The sequence below is a fragment of the Rhinatrema bivittatum genome, chromosome 10, assembly GCF_901001135.1.
Source record: "Rhinatrema bivittatum chromosome 10, aRhiBiv1.1, whole genome shotgun sequence".
In the NCBI taxonomy this organism is placed as follows: domain Eukaryota; kingdom Metazoa; phylum Chordata; class Amphibia; order Gymnophiona; family Rhinatrematidae; genus Rhinatrema; species Rhinatrema bivittatum.
Genome location: NC_042624.1, coordinates 121,160,239 through 121,174,536, shown reverse-complemented (window position 1 = coordinate 121,174,536; position 14,298 = coordinate 121,160,239).

Sequence of the window (14,298 nt, the reverse complement as noted above, 5' to 3'; positions counted from 1 at the left end):
TTCTTGGGGTAATCCAACAGACTTGCGTGTATTTCTTCTTGTTATCGGGAACAGGGTGGACCTCATGTACAGGGACAGAAAGTTCCATCTCCTTGTAAGACCTTCAGCACAAGGACAGTGGAGCCATCAGACTCGGCTGTTTGCTGGGAGGAACAGAATTTCTGGACTGCGAAATGATATCAATATTTATAAAGTAATCACTTCCTCTTTTACAGATAGAATTTAATACAAAAAATATGCCTGGCAATAATAATCCAAGATAAACTGAAAGGAGAGAAAGTAAATCTTGATTAATAAGAAGAAATTAATGAGAAGGGACTGCCTGATGACCTTCCACAGGGCTGTGCCGAAGAGCAAAAAGAAGAGAGAGGGCCAGGTACAAAACTGCATATTTGTCTTCACGCGGAAGCGATCGGATATTGAGTAAATCCACTCATTTTACTGAAAAGTACTCTCCAAGCATTTTCCTCGATTTATCCCGGGCAGCAAACCCTGCCCGTTTCTAAACAAAACTACAGAAATCCTTTCAGGGTTTCTCGCTTCTTTTTTTTTTTTTTTCTTTCCACGTTTTCTTCTTTTCTTCAAAACGAGCCAGCTATTCTCTTCCTTCTTCCCTCCCTCCCTCCCTCTCTCCAGCCGTTCACCCCCCAGTGCCCCCTCTGACGACCCTCATGCAGCCACTCTCCAAAAAATGATTAGAAAGACTTATTGCCATTAGTACATCTCTCTCAGTGAAAGGAGAAATTCGCTTCATTCATAATTTATATCCTCAATTACTATTAATAAAGAAATATTTCAGTGGAAAACCGCCTGGGAAAATTGCACGTAACATTGCATTAACATTCTGTTTGAAGATTTTCATCACATTTGTTATAGAGTTAATAAGAGGGATATGCTCCCCTGACTTGTTCATGAAATTATGGGCTGCCTATGCTAGTTTAATCTTTTAGACTTTATATAATATATTCACTTTACTAATTGAGCTATCCAAGGAGCAGTTACGAATCTTCTTAAATGTGTGAGACAAAGTAATAAAGGGCATGACTTTTATTCTGATGGGAGCCTCTGCCTCTGGAGGCGAAGGACACTTCTGCACATGCGTGTGCTACCTGGTCCCAGGCATGTTCTGTCTTCTGTAGAGAGAGGGCAGGTGCTTGCTCTGAAGGGAAAATCAAAAGTTTCCAGCTGACTCCGTTTCAGCTGCACAGTCCGAGTCGTTCCTGGTTTTTGGCACGATTTTATTTGTGGACTTGTAAGTCCTGTTTTCCTTAAAAAAAAATAATTGGAACTGCAGGTTGAAGATAGAATGGGGATAGAGCAGGGATTCATCATGGATAGCTCTGGTGTTCGGCATAGCCAAAGTGAATATCGAGCGACTCGGTTGCATCCCTATGAGCAAACATCGAGGGTAATCTGCATTCTTTGCCTACTCTGAAAACCTCTCATTTGTGGGCCTCGAGAGCTCCTGTCCCTGTCCTAACAGATTGCCATTGCACGCATGTCTTGTGCTTTTGTCGACCTTGGCTCCCTCTTCAAAAGGATATCAGGGCCGTTCAGTGGGTTGAGGGGCTATCATGCCCTCCACATCAACCCCCAAGCTTCTTGACTGGGGGAAGGGATTTACTGTTCATGCCCCAAAGTGTTAGAATGGACCCGGTTCACGGAAGCACTGAACAATCTGTTGGGTGTTCCAAAAGTAGCCTTTGCTGCAAAACGTCTTTTAAAGGTTACAGTTTTTCAAAGGTAAGTCTGTTTCCCCCAGCTGCAACAGTTACAGTGTTGGTTGCAGATGTTCAAAGCTAGCTACAAAACAGAATCCTTTCGGGCACATTCTCTTTTCAGCTTGGAGAAGAGACGACTGAGGGGGGATATGATAGAGGTGTTTAAAATCATGAGAGGTCTAGAACGGGTAGATGTGAATCGGTTATTTACTCTTTCGGATAGTAGAAAGACTAGGGGACACTCCATGAAGTTAGCATGGGGCACATTTAAAACTAATCGGAGAAAGTTCTTTTTTACTCAATGCACAATTAAACTCTGGAATTTGTTGCCAGAGGATGTGGTTAGTGCAGTTAGTATAGCTGTGTTTAAAAAAGGATTGGATAAGTTCTTGGAGGAGAAGTCCATTACCTGCTATTAAGTTCACTTAGAGAATAGCCACTGCCATTAGCAATGGTTACATGGAATAGACTTAGTTTTTGGGTACTTGCCAGGTTCTTGTGGCCTGGATTGGCCACTGTTGGACACAGGATGCTGGGCTTGATGGACCCTTGGTCTGACCCAGTATGGCATGTTCTTATGTTCTTATGTTCTCTCTGCGATGTGATGCCGGGCTTCCTGCTCCCACAGGGCCCCTTGCTCTTCCTCTACTCCCAGACGGTTGTGCATGGCTCCTTGGAACTGGGGATAGATTCCTGCCTTGGACGCCAGTAGCAGCTCAGTTCTTCTGACCTTTTCTCCAGCATTAGAGAAAGAAACACACTCCACCCCCTCCCCCCCACAACCCCCAGGAGACAGCCAGCAGATGTGCTGCCTCTCTCAGCTGCTCTCCACCATTCCCTCTTGTGACTTATCGAGTCACCTTCATAATTTAGAAGGAAAGGACCCTCTCTGTAGGGATGGACTGGTCCAAAACGCTCCACTTACTCTGCTCCCACTGCTAAATCCTCTACTCGAGCCTTCTACAGAATAAGACATGGTAAAAGCCTAGTGTATCGTGTTTGCTTGCAATCCGTCCTCCTTTCAGAAAGGACTGGAAGACAGTGATCTAAAACTGTGTTCAGAGCAGTGAAACAAGAACTTGAAAACCTGGAACAGATTCATCGTGTTACTGTGTTATTTGCTGCCTTTGGCTTATTTGTGCTTTATGGGGGTAACTTTCACATTGCCCACGTAGGTGCAGAGTGCGTGTGCACTCTTGGCGTGTCTACATTACACAAGTACCTTGTCTTTGAACAACGGTGTAAAGTATGCACATTACAATCTCCTGCGTGTACCGTTAGACCCCCACGGAGCCCGGCTGCTTTCCCCCACTCACCGGCATCCATCTCCCACCTCCCAGCAGAAACGCCGCCATAACGCGCCCACAACATGGGCCTAGGCAGGAGACCATTGCAATCACTCTTGGATGACATCACCTGCCTTTGGCTATTTAAACCTGCTCAGCTCTTGTGTTCCTTGCCTTAGCAACAGGTCATCTGGATGATCTGCTTCTCAGTGCGTATTGCTACCCCTTGCGTTGTCTGCCCTAATGCCTGGTCTCTATATTCTGTGTTCCTGCCTCCTTCTGTGCTTTGGTCTGTGTTCCCTGCCTGGTCCAGTTCTTCTGTGTTGTGGTTGTCCCTGTCCTAGCCTCTATCTTGCCCCATCCCCCTTGGCTTGACTCCTTGGCTTTGACCCGGTTTTTCCTCTGTCCACCCTGATTGCTCCCTGGATCTTAACCCTCAGCTTTGAACCTGACCGATGCTTGTCTGCTGCCTGCTCTGACCTCTGGCCTGTCCCCTGGATCTTCACTGTCTGCCCCGACCTTGCTTGAACTCAGACTCTCGCCGGTATTACGACCCCTGGGACTTTCTTAAGACCTGCAGGCCTTTGGAACCCAAGGGCTCAACCTGCAGGGTAGACAAGTTGCTACAGGCGAAGTTCCTGATTATCCCACTTGGGGTATGTCCGCCAGCTGCCGGTGTGGGATGTATGGGCTTGCTTGTCCGGTAGTGCACAAAGATCCACATATCTAATACTTACTTTGCACCTGCTGTTTTGGGATGATAGCCAAGGATGGTAAAATAGCTCAGGTACTAGAGAAAATGTCATGCACCCTGCCTGCAGGGAACGCCTGCTTCTATGCACATGTGTTACTTTCAGCCAACAGAGGAAGGCAGTTGTCAGACAGGCAAGTCTCAGCCCATCAATCCAGTTTAACTTGGCTAGATTGCTTTGGAAATTATCTGTGTTCCTTTTAGTTTTTTGCATATAAAAATTGGAAAACAGGGAAACCTTTAAAAAGCTAAGTACACTAATTCTCATAGTATGGGAAATAGAGTCCCGGATCTAGCTGCAGACATTGAAGAAGCCGATTTATTTATTTATTTAATATACCGTCATTCGGTAAAAAACATCACATTGGTTTATATTGTTATAAGATTAAAACACAGTATCCATGAGAAGTAAAATAAGGAGAATAAAAATAAAATAGATACAATTTTTACATAAAAGACCAAGGGCATAAGAGGTAGTGGCTGTAACAGAGACGTGGTACATGGAAAACCACGACTGGAATATAGTTATTCCAGGCTACAAACTAATCAGGAAGGACCAGGTAGGACGGAAGGAAGGAGATATAGCTTTTATATATAAAGAACAGTATTAAAGCAAAAGCATTGCTGGGCTTACGAGGTAAGGAGGAGGCACTGTGGATTAATCTGTTTATATCAGTGTAATATACAAACATCTATCACAGATAGAAAAAATAGAAATTTAATGGAGGATAGTCACAAAATAGCTATGATAGAGGAGGTACTATTGCCAGGGGATTTCAATCTGTCGGATGTTGATTGGGACATCCTGGCTGTGGTGTCTCCTAGAAGCAGGGAGCTCCTGAATTCTCTGCAGGGAAAACTGTTCTGTCATTTGTTAACAGAACCCACATGGGGGGGGGGAGGGGGTGCGATACTGGACCTGGTGCTTACCAACGGGGACTGTGCTTCTGATGTGGTAGTGGATGATCATCTGGGATCCAGTGACCAGCGGATGGTGTGGTTCAGTATTAGAGCGCAGAAGATGAAGATTCATTCAGTGGTGAAGGTGCTAGACTTCAGGAACAATAACTTTGTTAAAATGAGGGATTACCTCAAAGAGTCATTAGCTGGATAGAAAAATCTAGGGGTAGTAGAAGAACAGTGAGCAAAACTAAAAGGAGATATTATAAGGGCAACATTTTTGTTAGGAATGTAAATAAAGGAAAGAAGAAAAAGAGGCCACTGTGGTTTTCTAAAGTAGTAGCTGAAAAGGTAAGGGAGAAAAGGTTAGCGATCATAAACTACAAGAGATCAGAAAAAGAGGAAGACAGGTGACAATATCTGGAAAAGCCGGGAAAGCAGTCAGGAATGCGAAAATTAAAATGGAAGAAAAAACAGCAAATGTGGTAAAATAGGGGGGACACGACATTTTCTTTTAGATCTGTTATTTATAGAAGGAAGTGCAAAGTAGCATTATGAGACTCAGAGGCGAAGGGGAGGAATATCTACAGGGTGAGGAGGAAAAAGCAAAATTGCTTAACAAATATTTCTGTTCAGTGTTCACAGTGGAAGGGCCTGGAGCAGGACCACACAAAACAAATACAAATAAGATTGGAAGAGGTAAACCTCAGCAGATTTTCAGAAGTGTGTTCATAAGGAGCTAACTAAACTTAAAGCACATAAGGCGATGGGGCTGGATGGGACACAGCCGAGGGTACTAAGGGAGCTCAGAGATGTCCTGGCAGCCCCGCTGGTGACCTTTTCAATGCTTCCTTAGAGTCTGGAGCAGTTCCGGAGGACTGGAGACAGGCGGATGTGGTTCCTATTCACAAAGGTGGAAGTAAGGAGGAGGCTGGGAACCACAGGCCGGTCAGTCTGACCTCTGTGCTGAGCAAACTAATGGACTCGCTGCTAAAACAGAGGAGAGTGCAGCTTCTGGAATCCATTGGCAGCAAGGTTTTCCCACAGATAGATCTTATTAGATGAATCTGATCTATTTCTTTGATTGGGTGGATCAAGGGTAGAGTGCTAGATGTAGTGTACTTGGATTTCAGGAAGCTCTTTGACACGGTTTCAAATAGGCGACTAATACAGTGAATAAATTGTGTGCCCTTGATGAGCGCCCTGAAGGGAGTGACTGACTGGGTTAGAAACTGGTTGAATGGGAGGTGAAAAATGGTCGTGGTAAATAGAGTTCACTCCAAGGAGGGGGGCATTATCAGTGGTCTGCCTCAGGGATCCTTGGACCGGTTCTTTTCATCATTTTTGAGAGCGCCATTGCCGAATGATTGTCGGAAAAGGTTTCTCTTTTTGCCAGTGATTCCAAAATCTGCAACAGGTTAGACAGCCAAAAAGGTGTGGAAAATATGAGGAAGGATTTAGCAAAGTTTGAGGAATGGTCTAGGGTCTGGCAGCTAAGATTTAATGCTAAAAAATGTGGAGTTATGCATTTAGGATACAAAAACCCAAGGGAAAGGTGCAGTATTGGAGGTGAAATTCTTCTGAACACAAAGGAAGCGCAGGATCTGGGAGTGATTGTGTCTGATGATCTTAAGCTGGTTAAACAGGTGGATTAAGCGATGGTAAAAGCCAGAAAGCTGCTCGGCTGCATAGGGAGGAGATATTGCCCTTGTATAGGTCCCTGGTGAGACCTCACTGGGAATACTGAGTACAGTTCTGGAGACCCCACCTTCAATAGGACATAAACAGGGTGGAGTTGCTCCAGAGGGAGGCTGCTAAAATGGTCAGTGGTCTTTGTTCTAAAGCATAGGGGGAGAGACTTAAAGATCTAAACATGGATACCCTGGAGGAAAGGAGATAGGGGAGATATGATAGAGACATTCAGATATCTCCAAAGTTTCCATGCACAGGAGGAGAGCCTTTTTCAATGGTCATGGGATGAGAGTGAAAGGGGGTAGACTTAGGAGTAATCATAGGAAATATTTCTTTGCAGTGAGAGTGGTGGATGCATGGAACAAACTTCCAGTGGAAGTAGAGGAGACAAATACAGTTTCTGAATTCCAGAAAGCCTGGGATAAATACAGGGGATCTCTAAGGAGTGATGGGAATTATAAAGCTAAATTAGATGAGTGGATGGGCAAGCTAGATTGGCCATGTCGTCTTTTTCTGCCCTACATTTCTGTGTTTCTATGAACGATCTTGAAAAGCTTTCTCGAGAAACTTTGAAGTGAAGGTTTAGGGCCACAGTGTGCCGTACTGCCGTGCTTGATGACTGTGTACACACAGTTGCAGCAGTAAAGATACACAAGCCGATGACTGAACAGGCTGTACAACATGGACCAATCCATGCAGATATCCTCTTGCGGATTATGGTTCTAATCAATGGCAATAATTTTCAAATTCTCATTTGACAAACATTGATACTGTGCCTTGAAACATTTATTGCATGCACTCTGTACGGAAATCTTGGACCACACCATGTACAGGGCTGAAGGCGCCCGACCTTTGGCTTTCTATCTGAGACTGTGCCTTGGGTGTGGAGCAGAATCCTTCCGTGCTCATCTTGATGTGCTCAGATCTGCCAGGTCTCTGATATTTCGATGGGAGCCTCCTGCATCTTGCCAGTGGGGGGGAAGGGGTGGGGGATTTGAGGCAGCTGAGATTGTTGTGTGCTGCCTTGCAGGAAGCATTAACAGCGTGAGGTGTCACAGTGCAATGAAAATCTCCCTCTCTCCAAATGCTGCCCCTTAGCAGCTCTCATGTTTCACTTCCTCTGTGAGTGAGACACTGCTGTCCAAGCTCCAGGAAGCATCACATAAATGTCTTTTTAAAACTTTTCTCTGAATTTAGAATTTGCAGTGCCAATATAAGAAGAGTGTTTTTATGCATTCATCTAGAAGCAAAGGAAATAATGACAGATAATGATTGCAATGTGCATGCCGACCTCACTGCCTCAGCACTAGGTATCTTCTCTGCTTCTCCAGTGGCTTCTTGAATTCTCTTCCTGTTTTTTCCCCACCATCACCCTTTCTAGCAGTATGCATGTGCACATACTGCCTAGGCTCTGTTTTTGTAGCTCCCCTCTGTATTGTTTGTACTCTTGTCTGTATCCTTCCAGGGGGGTGATATCCTCTAAGCGGTCAAGCTTGGACAGGCTGGCCGCACTCATTGGTCCTTGTTAGATGAAGTCTCAGCAGTGGTTTGTGCCCGTATTGCCACCTCCTTCTCCTGTTGGCTATCCATCTCCCTGTCCATCTTAGCATTCCTGTTGCTCTCCTATCTGTCTTGTCCCCCTCTCTTTAAGAAAACTTCCTTCCCTTTGGTCATTAATCATCTGTTGATGCCACATGTAGATTTATTAGTCTAGTGTCTCAGGTACTTATGACAACAAATACTACTTCAGCAGCCCTGCCAGTGTGTTTAGATTTGTAATGATGGGACTCACTGGATACATTTGTTAACAATTCACTATAAATGCTTATTTCACCCTGCTGATGGCACAGAAACTGGAAAAAAGATTGAGTGTGAATGGTTTTGAATAATTTTGGTGCACTACTGTTGCTGTTGTATTTAGGGCCACAGCAGATATCAAGTGGATTTCAGCTGGAAAGGCAGCAGTTTGAGCGTGCACAGCAGAGATACCTCCACGAGTAAGCACGAGACTGCGGTTGGAGTCAAGGCACCTAGGCTTCTCCTCCTTCACACCCTCTGTCTATACTGACGGAAGGAAGGCAGAAATCTTTCTTCCTGTAAAGAAGGTGGGAATGTTCACTGGAGCCTCTGAAAATAAATGATGCAAGAGAACAGGCAACGTTCTGCAATGCTGATTGTAGATAGACAGATTGATTATAGATCCAGAGCTAGTCACCTATCACCTGTAGTGTGCCTTACTTTTTCCTCTGTAAAACAACAGCCACACGTATGAGGACTTATAGGAGTACCAGGCAAAAAATGGTAATTTCAGAGACCTTCATACATAGTATCGGGTTATCTCATGAATCACTTAGTGGATGGGGCTGGACAGCAACATCTCCTACTACCATTGGTCTTTTTTCCTTCATTCAAACGATATATAAGGTTTGAAATTTAAAATAGCGGATTCAATCTTAGGATGCCATGGATGCCCTTTCGGTGCATTGAACAATTTGGGAAGGAAAGACCTAGAAATGTATGTTTAGTATTTAAGATTATTAACAAACTGCTTATTGTAATTGATGCATTACAAATAATACGTTTGCTTTTGTAGGCACACAGTTTTATTTGTCGCCATATTTTTAGGCCCTGATGAAGGAAGCTGCTTTCAAAACACGTATTGTCGGGCTTTGGACTTTTGGTAAATCCATCGAAAAGCTTTCCAACGTTTGGCGTATAAAAACAGAACTTTAAGATAAGAGCTACAGAAAACGTTTTTTTCTTTTGAGCTGGTTCGCAGACCTATTCTATTGGGTTTCCAGGATCTGCACAGAGATTACCGATGAGATACATTTGCACATACTGTATCTCATGCATGTTTAGTAAGGATATCCTGATGGGTACATCCAGTTCTCTGCCTTTATGCATTGGCCAGAGTTGTTGCATTTACACCTTCTTCTCTGCCATTCCCAAGCCACGGCCCCTGACCCCCCCCCCCCCTCTCTCCCCGGAGATGCTGGGTTTTTTTTTCGGGGAGGGGGTAGGGTCCGATGTTAACAGGATGAGGCTTGTAAACAGCAGTGCAGCTGGGATAATTTTAGCACTGCTGAGTCGCACCATGGAGGGAGGGGGCGGGGGGGGGGGCATTGTAGGGGAAAGCTGAGTAAACAAGGGCCACTTGTCCTTTCACTGTCTTGTTGTTTCAGCCGAATGGACGACGAGGGCTCTGCGCAGGGGACAGGAGGCTCTCAGCTCACTTTGGCTCTTGCTGCTGACATTGTGTTATTGTATTTCTTCTGTGAAGTTTACGTTAGCAAGGATCCATTTGGATGAAAACTATTTTATATAAATCCAGTTAAGGCTGTAAATTAGGATCATCATTGGGCCATATTTTGTGATCAAAAAAGATATAATTGCGATGGAGAAGGTACAGAGAAGGGCTACCAAAATGATAAGGGGAATGGAACAGCTTTCCTATGAGGAAAGACTAAAGAGGTTAGGACTTTTCAGCTTGGAGAAGAGACGACTGAGGGGGGATATGATAGAGGTGTTTAAAATCATGAGAGGTCTAGAACGGGTAGATGTGAATCGGTTATTTACTCTTTCGGATAGTAGAAAGACTAGGGGACACTCCATGAAGTTAGCATGGGGCACATTTAAAACTAATCGGAGAAAGTTCTTTTTTACTCAACGCACAATTAAACTCTGGAATTTGTTGCCAGAGGATGTGGTTAGTGCAGTTAGTGTAGCTGTGTTTAAAAAAGGATTGGATAAGTTCTTGGAGGAGAAGTCCATTACCTGCTATTAAGTTCACTTAGAGAATAGCCACTGCCATTAGCAATGCTAACATAGAATAGACTTAGTTTTTGGGTACTTGCCAGGTTCTTATGGCCTGGATTGGCCACTGTTGGAAACAGGATGCTGGGCTTGATGGACCCTTGGTCTGACCCAGTATGGCATTTTCTTATGTTCTTATGTGTTCACAGACCCCGCGTCACACATGTCAAGCCTTTGGCAGATGAGCTGTAAGACCTGGACACAGTAGTGATGATGAGATTTCACCAATGAATTGTGTGGCGGGAGTATCACATCCTTATCTGCCTTTACATTCCCCCCGACTCTTGCCCTTACTAGACCCTTTTCCAATATTCAGGTCCTTCTCTGATCCCTCTTCTGGTTGATACACATCATTGCCTCACACCATTATCCTGTATCCTTCCCTTGGGGTTCTGTACCCCAAATGCATTAAATCTTCGTTGCCAAGCTGTTAATATTCAAGTTTTCTTACATTTCTGCTTATTTTTCCACATGCCTTTATTCTAGTACTTTTGCAGGATCCTTTGTGAAAACACTGAATAAAATCTTTGCCTAAACCAGATCCCTTTGTTGCCATCACTTCACTTCTGCCAGCAATTCAGTTTCTTGCACAAGTCTGAAATATTCCATCTTTTGTCAAAAGATTTAATTTCCTGCAATTTCTGGAAGGGAGACAAAATGCACAGAAAAGTACTGCAAACATTACGAGATTTTTTTTTCCTAAATGTAAAATCATCAAGCAGAAGTCCTACCAAGCTTTGTAGTGAAGGCTCCCTCAGGAATGTTTTCCCTTCCTGAAGCTGCAGGGATGACTTTTGGGTAAGAGATGACCGTTCTCAAACCTGAGAGACAAAAGGATTGGAGCAGCACAAGGGCAGCAGCGGTGCTGAGCGTCAAGGAGTCAACCCTGCCTACATCTTTCATGTATGTTAAGAATTCAATCATTAAAAAAAAAAATGTAAATGTAAAGTGGAGCGTATATCTCATATTAACTTAACCTCATGCTTGAGGCTGCAACCTCTTACGGAGTCGTCTTGGGGAATTTAAATATCAATAAGATTTATAGGTGGGATGTGATTCAAATAATACTAAAACAAGGGACAAGGGGGAAAGTCCATGAAACTGACAGCCAGCAGATTCAAAACAGATCATAGAAAGTGCTTTCTCACTCAGCGCACTGTCAAGCTGGGGAACGTGCTGCCAGAGGACGTGGTGAAGGCAGCGAGCATAGCGGGGTTTAACAGAGGTGAGGAGAAGTCCATCACGCATTATTAGCCAGGGAGGCTGAAGGAAGCCACTGCTCTCCCTGGGAGTGAGGTCTGCTTTATGGGATCCCCGGGTACTGGCGAGCAGGCTTGGCCACGCTGGGCTCGATGGTCTGACCCACCATGGCACTTTTTAAGTTCTTATGAGGGTAAGGGGATGGGAGAGAAGCACTATTTTTTTTTTTTTTATAAATAGCTGGGATGCAGTCCTGGAGAATGGAGCTAAAATCACAAGAAATATAGCAAGAATCTTACATTTCCACTGATCATGTCACAGTTCCCATCCAGGGCTAGTGCAAGGGGTTAAGGCACCTTCTCCCTTGCACCTCCCCCCTCCCCCATCACATCGACAGCCCCCCCACCCTCGGTCGCATCCCCGACCCCTGCCTCTTGCGAGATTCGAATCCCCCACTCCTCTCCGCTGCCGCCGCTCGCAACCCCACATAGCTCGCGCCCCCTAATGGTCGGGACCCTGTCCCCATCCTCTTTCTTTATAAATCTCAAAGCGTCTTTCATTCTTTTTAGGCCTTTAGGGTGTCTGCTTTAATTAAAAGCATTGAAAACTGTGCCAGCAAACTAATTGGCACCTTCATGCTTTTTGCCTGATCCTTAAATGTGGCTCTTTTAAATTGCAACTATTTTATATCCCATGTCTTAAAGAGACACAAACACGTAAACACAGAATGTGATAATCCAGCAAGGCAAACGGTGCCGCAGTCATCAATGAATGTATAACAGTTCTCTGTAAAATATAACTGAAAGACTTCAAAATCAGGCAGCAATATATTTTACTGAGGATTGATATACATTCATTGATGACTATGCCGATATTTTTGATTGATTAACATAGAATGTGATGGGAAAAATGACAACAAGGACTATCTAGTTTTCCCAGTTCATAAGGACATAAGAACATAAGACTTGCTATACTGGGTCAAGCCCAGCATCCTGTGTCCAACAGTGGCCAATCCAAGTCACAAGCACCTGGCAGGATCTTCCTGTTGTGATATCTCAGATTCTGCTTGTCCTGCAGCTTTGCCCCCACATCCATACCACAAAGGATCCTCTGTGCTTATCCCAGGCTTTACCCCTCACTCCCTCCCACAGCTAAGGATCCTCTGTGCTTATCCCAGGCTTTACCCCTCACTCCCTCCCACAGCTAAGGATCCTCTGTGCTTATCCCAGGCTTTACCTCTCACTCCCCCACAGCTAAGGATCCTCTGTGCTTATCCCAGGCTTTACCCCTCACTCCCCCACAGCTAAGGATCCTTTGTGCTTATCCCAGGCTTTACCCCTCACTCCCTCTCAGCTGAGGATCCTCTGTGCTTATCCCAGGCTTTACCCCTCACTCCCTCTCAGCTGAGGATAGTCTGTTCTTATCTCAGGCTTTCTTGAAGTTTGATACTTTATTTACCTCAATTGAGAGCCTCATGTATGCATCTACCACCTTCTTTATAAAGAAATGCATGCTTAGGATTCTCTTGAGTCTACCTCCTGCAGCCTAATGTCATGATCCCTTGCTCACACACACAGCTCTGTAGAAAAAATGATTTTTGTATCCATGACATATTGTTTCTGTGTGATACAAAATCCAATGACATGTGACATTTGAAAAAGGTCAACTTTCCCATCAGGATTCATTAGTTTGATTCTGGGTAAAAGCCCAGAGGATCAGCTTCTTGTCACCCCACCCTACACAGTCCTGCCCTTTGCCAGCTACTGACTGTGGGACAGATGGAAAGGCCACAAAAATCGCAGTAATAACTTGGTAGCAGAAACCTTTTTAAGGTGGGATCAAAAGGTGATGGCATGTAACACTGTGTGGGTGTGTGAACTGCTGCGCTGCTGCGTGCGCTGTCAGCAGGACGTCAGATAACCTTTATCTGGAAGTATTTTCTTTAGAAAAAAGGTGTGAAAAAACCTAAAGAAATCCTGTATGTGGTATACGTGACTTCCAAAACTTATTCTATTTTCTGTTTACAATTATGGGTCATCTTGTCTGTTTAATCTCCAAAATCTTGAGGAAGTGGTCACATTTAGATGCATGGAATGTTTTGACTTCTGAAAATAAATGTCAAGTCTCATTCCCGTTTACTTTAAAATCTAGGAGCTGAGCAGATCTGGGGTGGATGGGGATGAACAATAAAGTACAAATTGAAAGCTTTTCACAGTTCATTTAAGGCTTCAGAAGCTGACAACCTGGTTATGCCACTGAGCTGTGAAGCAGTGTAAATTGCATCCTAGAAACGAGCACATTGTCCTTATAGTCCAACGCACCTGTGCATACAGCAGAAATACCTGTGCATACAGCCCACCAATTATAAGTGAATTCTAACTTTTAGAAAAGAGTATTCAACAATTTGTCTGTTAAACCTAAATATGCAGAAAATTATCAATAAATGAACAGCTTGGTTTCTGCTTATATTTGACCATGTGAGGTGCTGTTGATGGCTGAGGCAGCCAGTTTTCCGCCTGTACGTGTGCGACGTTGGGCAGATGAAGCCAGCTCTTGCGTGGCGTGCAGGACACTCCCTGTAGGAGGCAGCTGTACCCTCCATGTGCTCTGTAGTAGTATTTCAGAAGTACATACTTCCCCCAATAGCAAATGAAAATGCTTGACGCCGTTTATCCATATTCTATTGGATTTCCAGTCTGTGAATACTGCCAGGTATTTGAGTTCTGCGGAATATCAACAGATGTTAAAGGGTTTATTCAGAGCAAGCAGATATCAGCTCAGCATGGTCAGAGGTAAAAGGTGCGGGGATGCTGACCCATGCTGTACTCAGCCCCTCCAGTGGCTGATCAGCAGTCACTCACCTCCCAAACACTGTGCGGAGCAGGAGTAACAATTTGGGTTCCCTTCTCGCTGCTGCGCATTACCCATTATC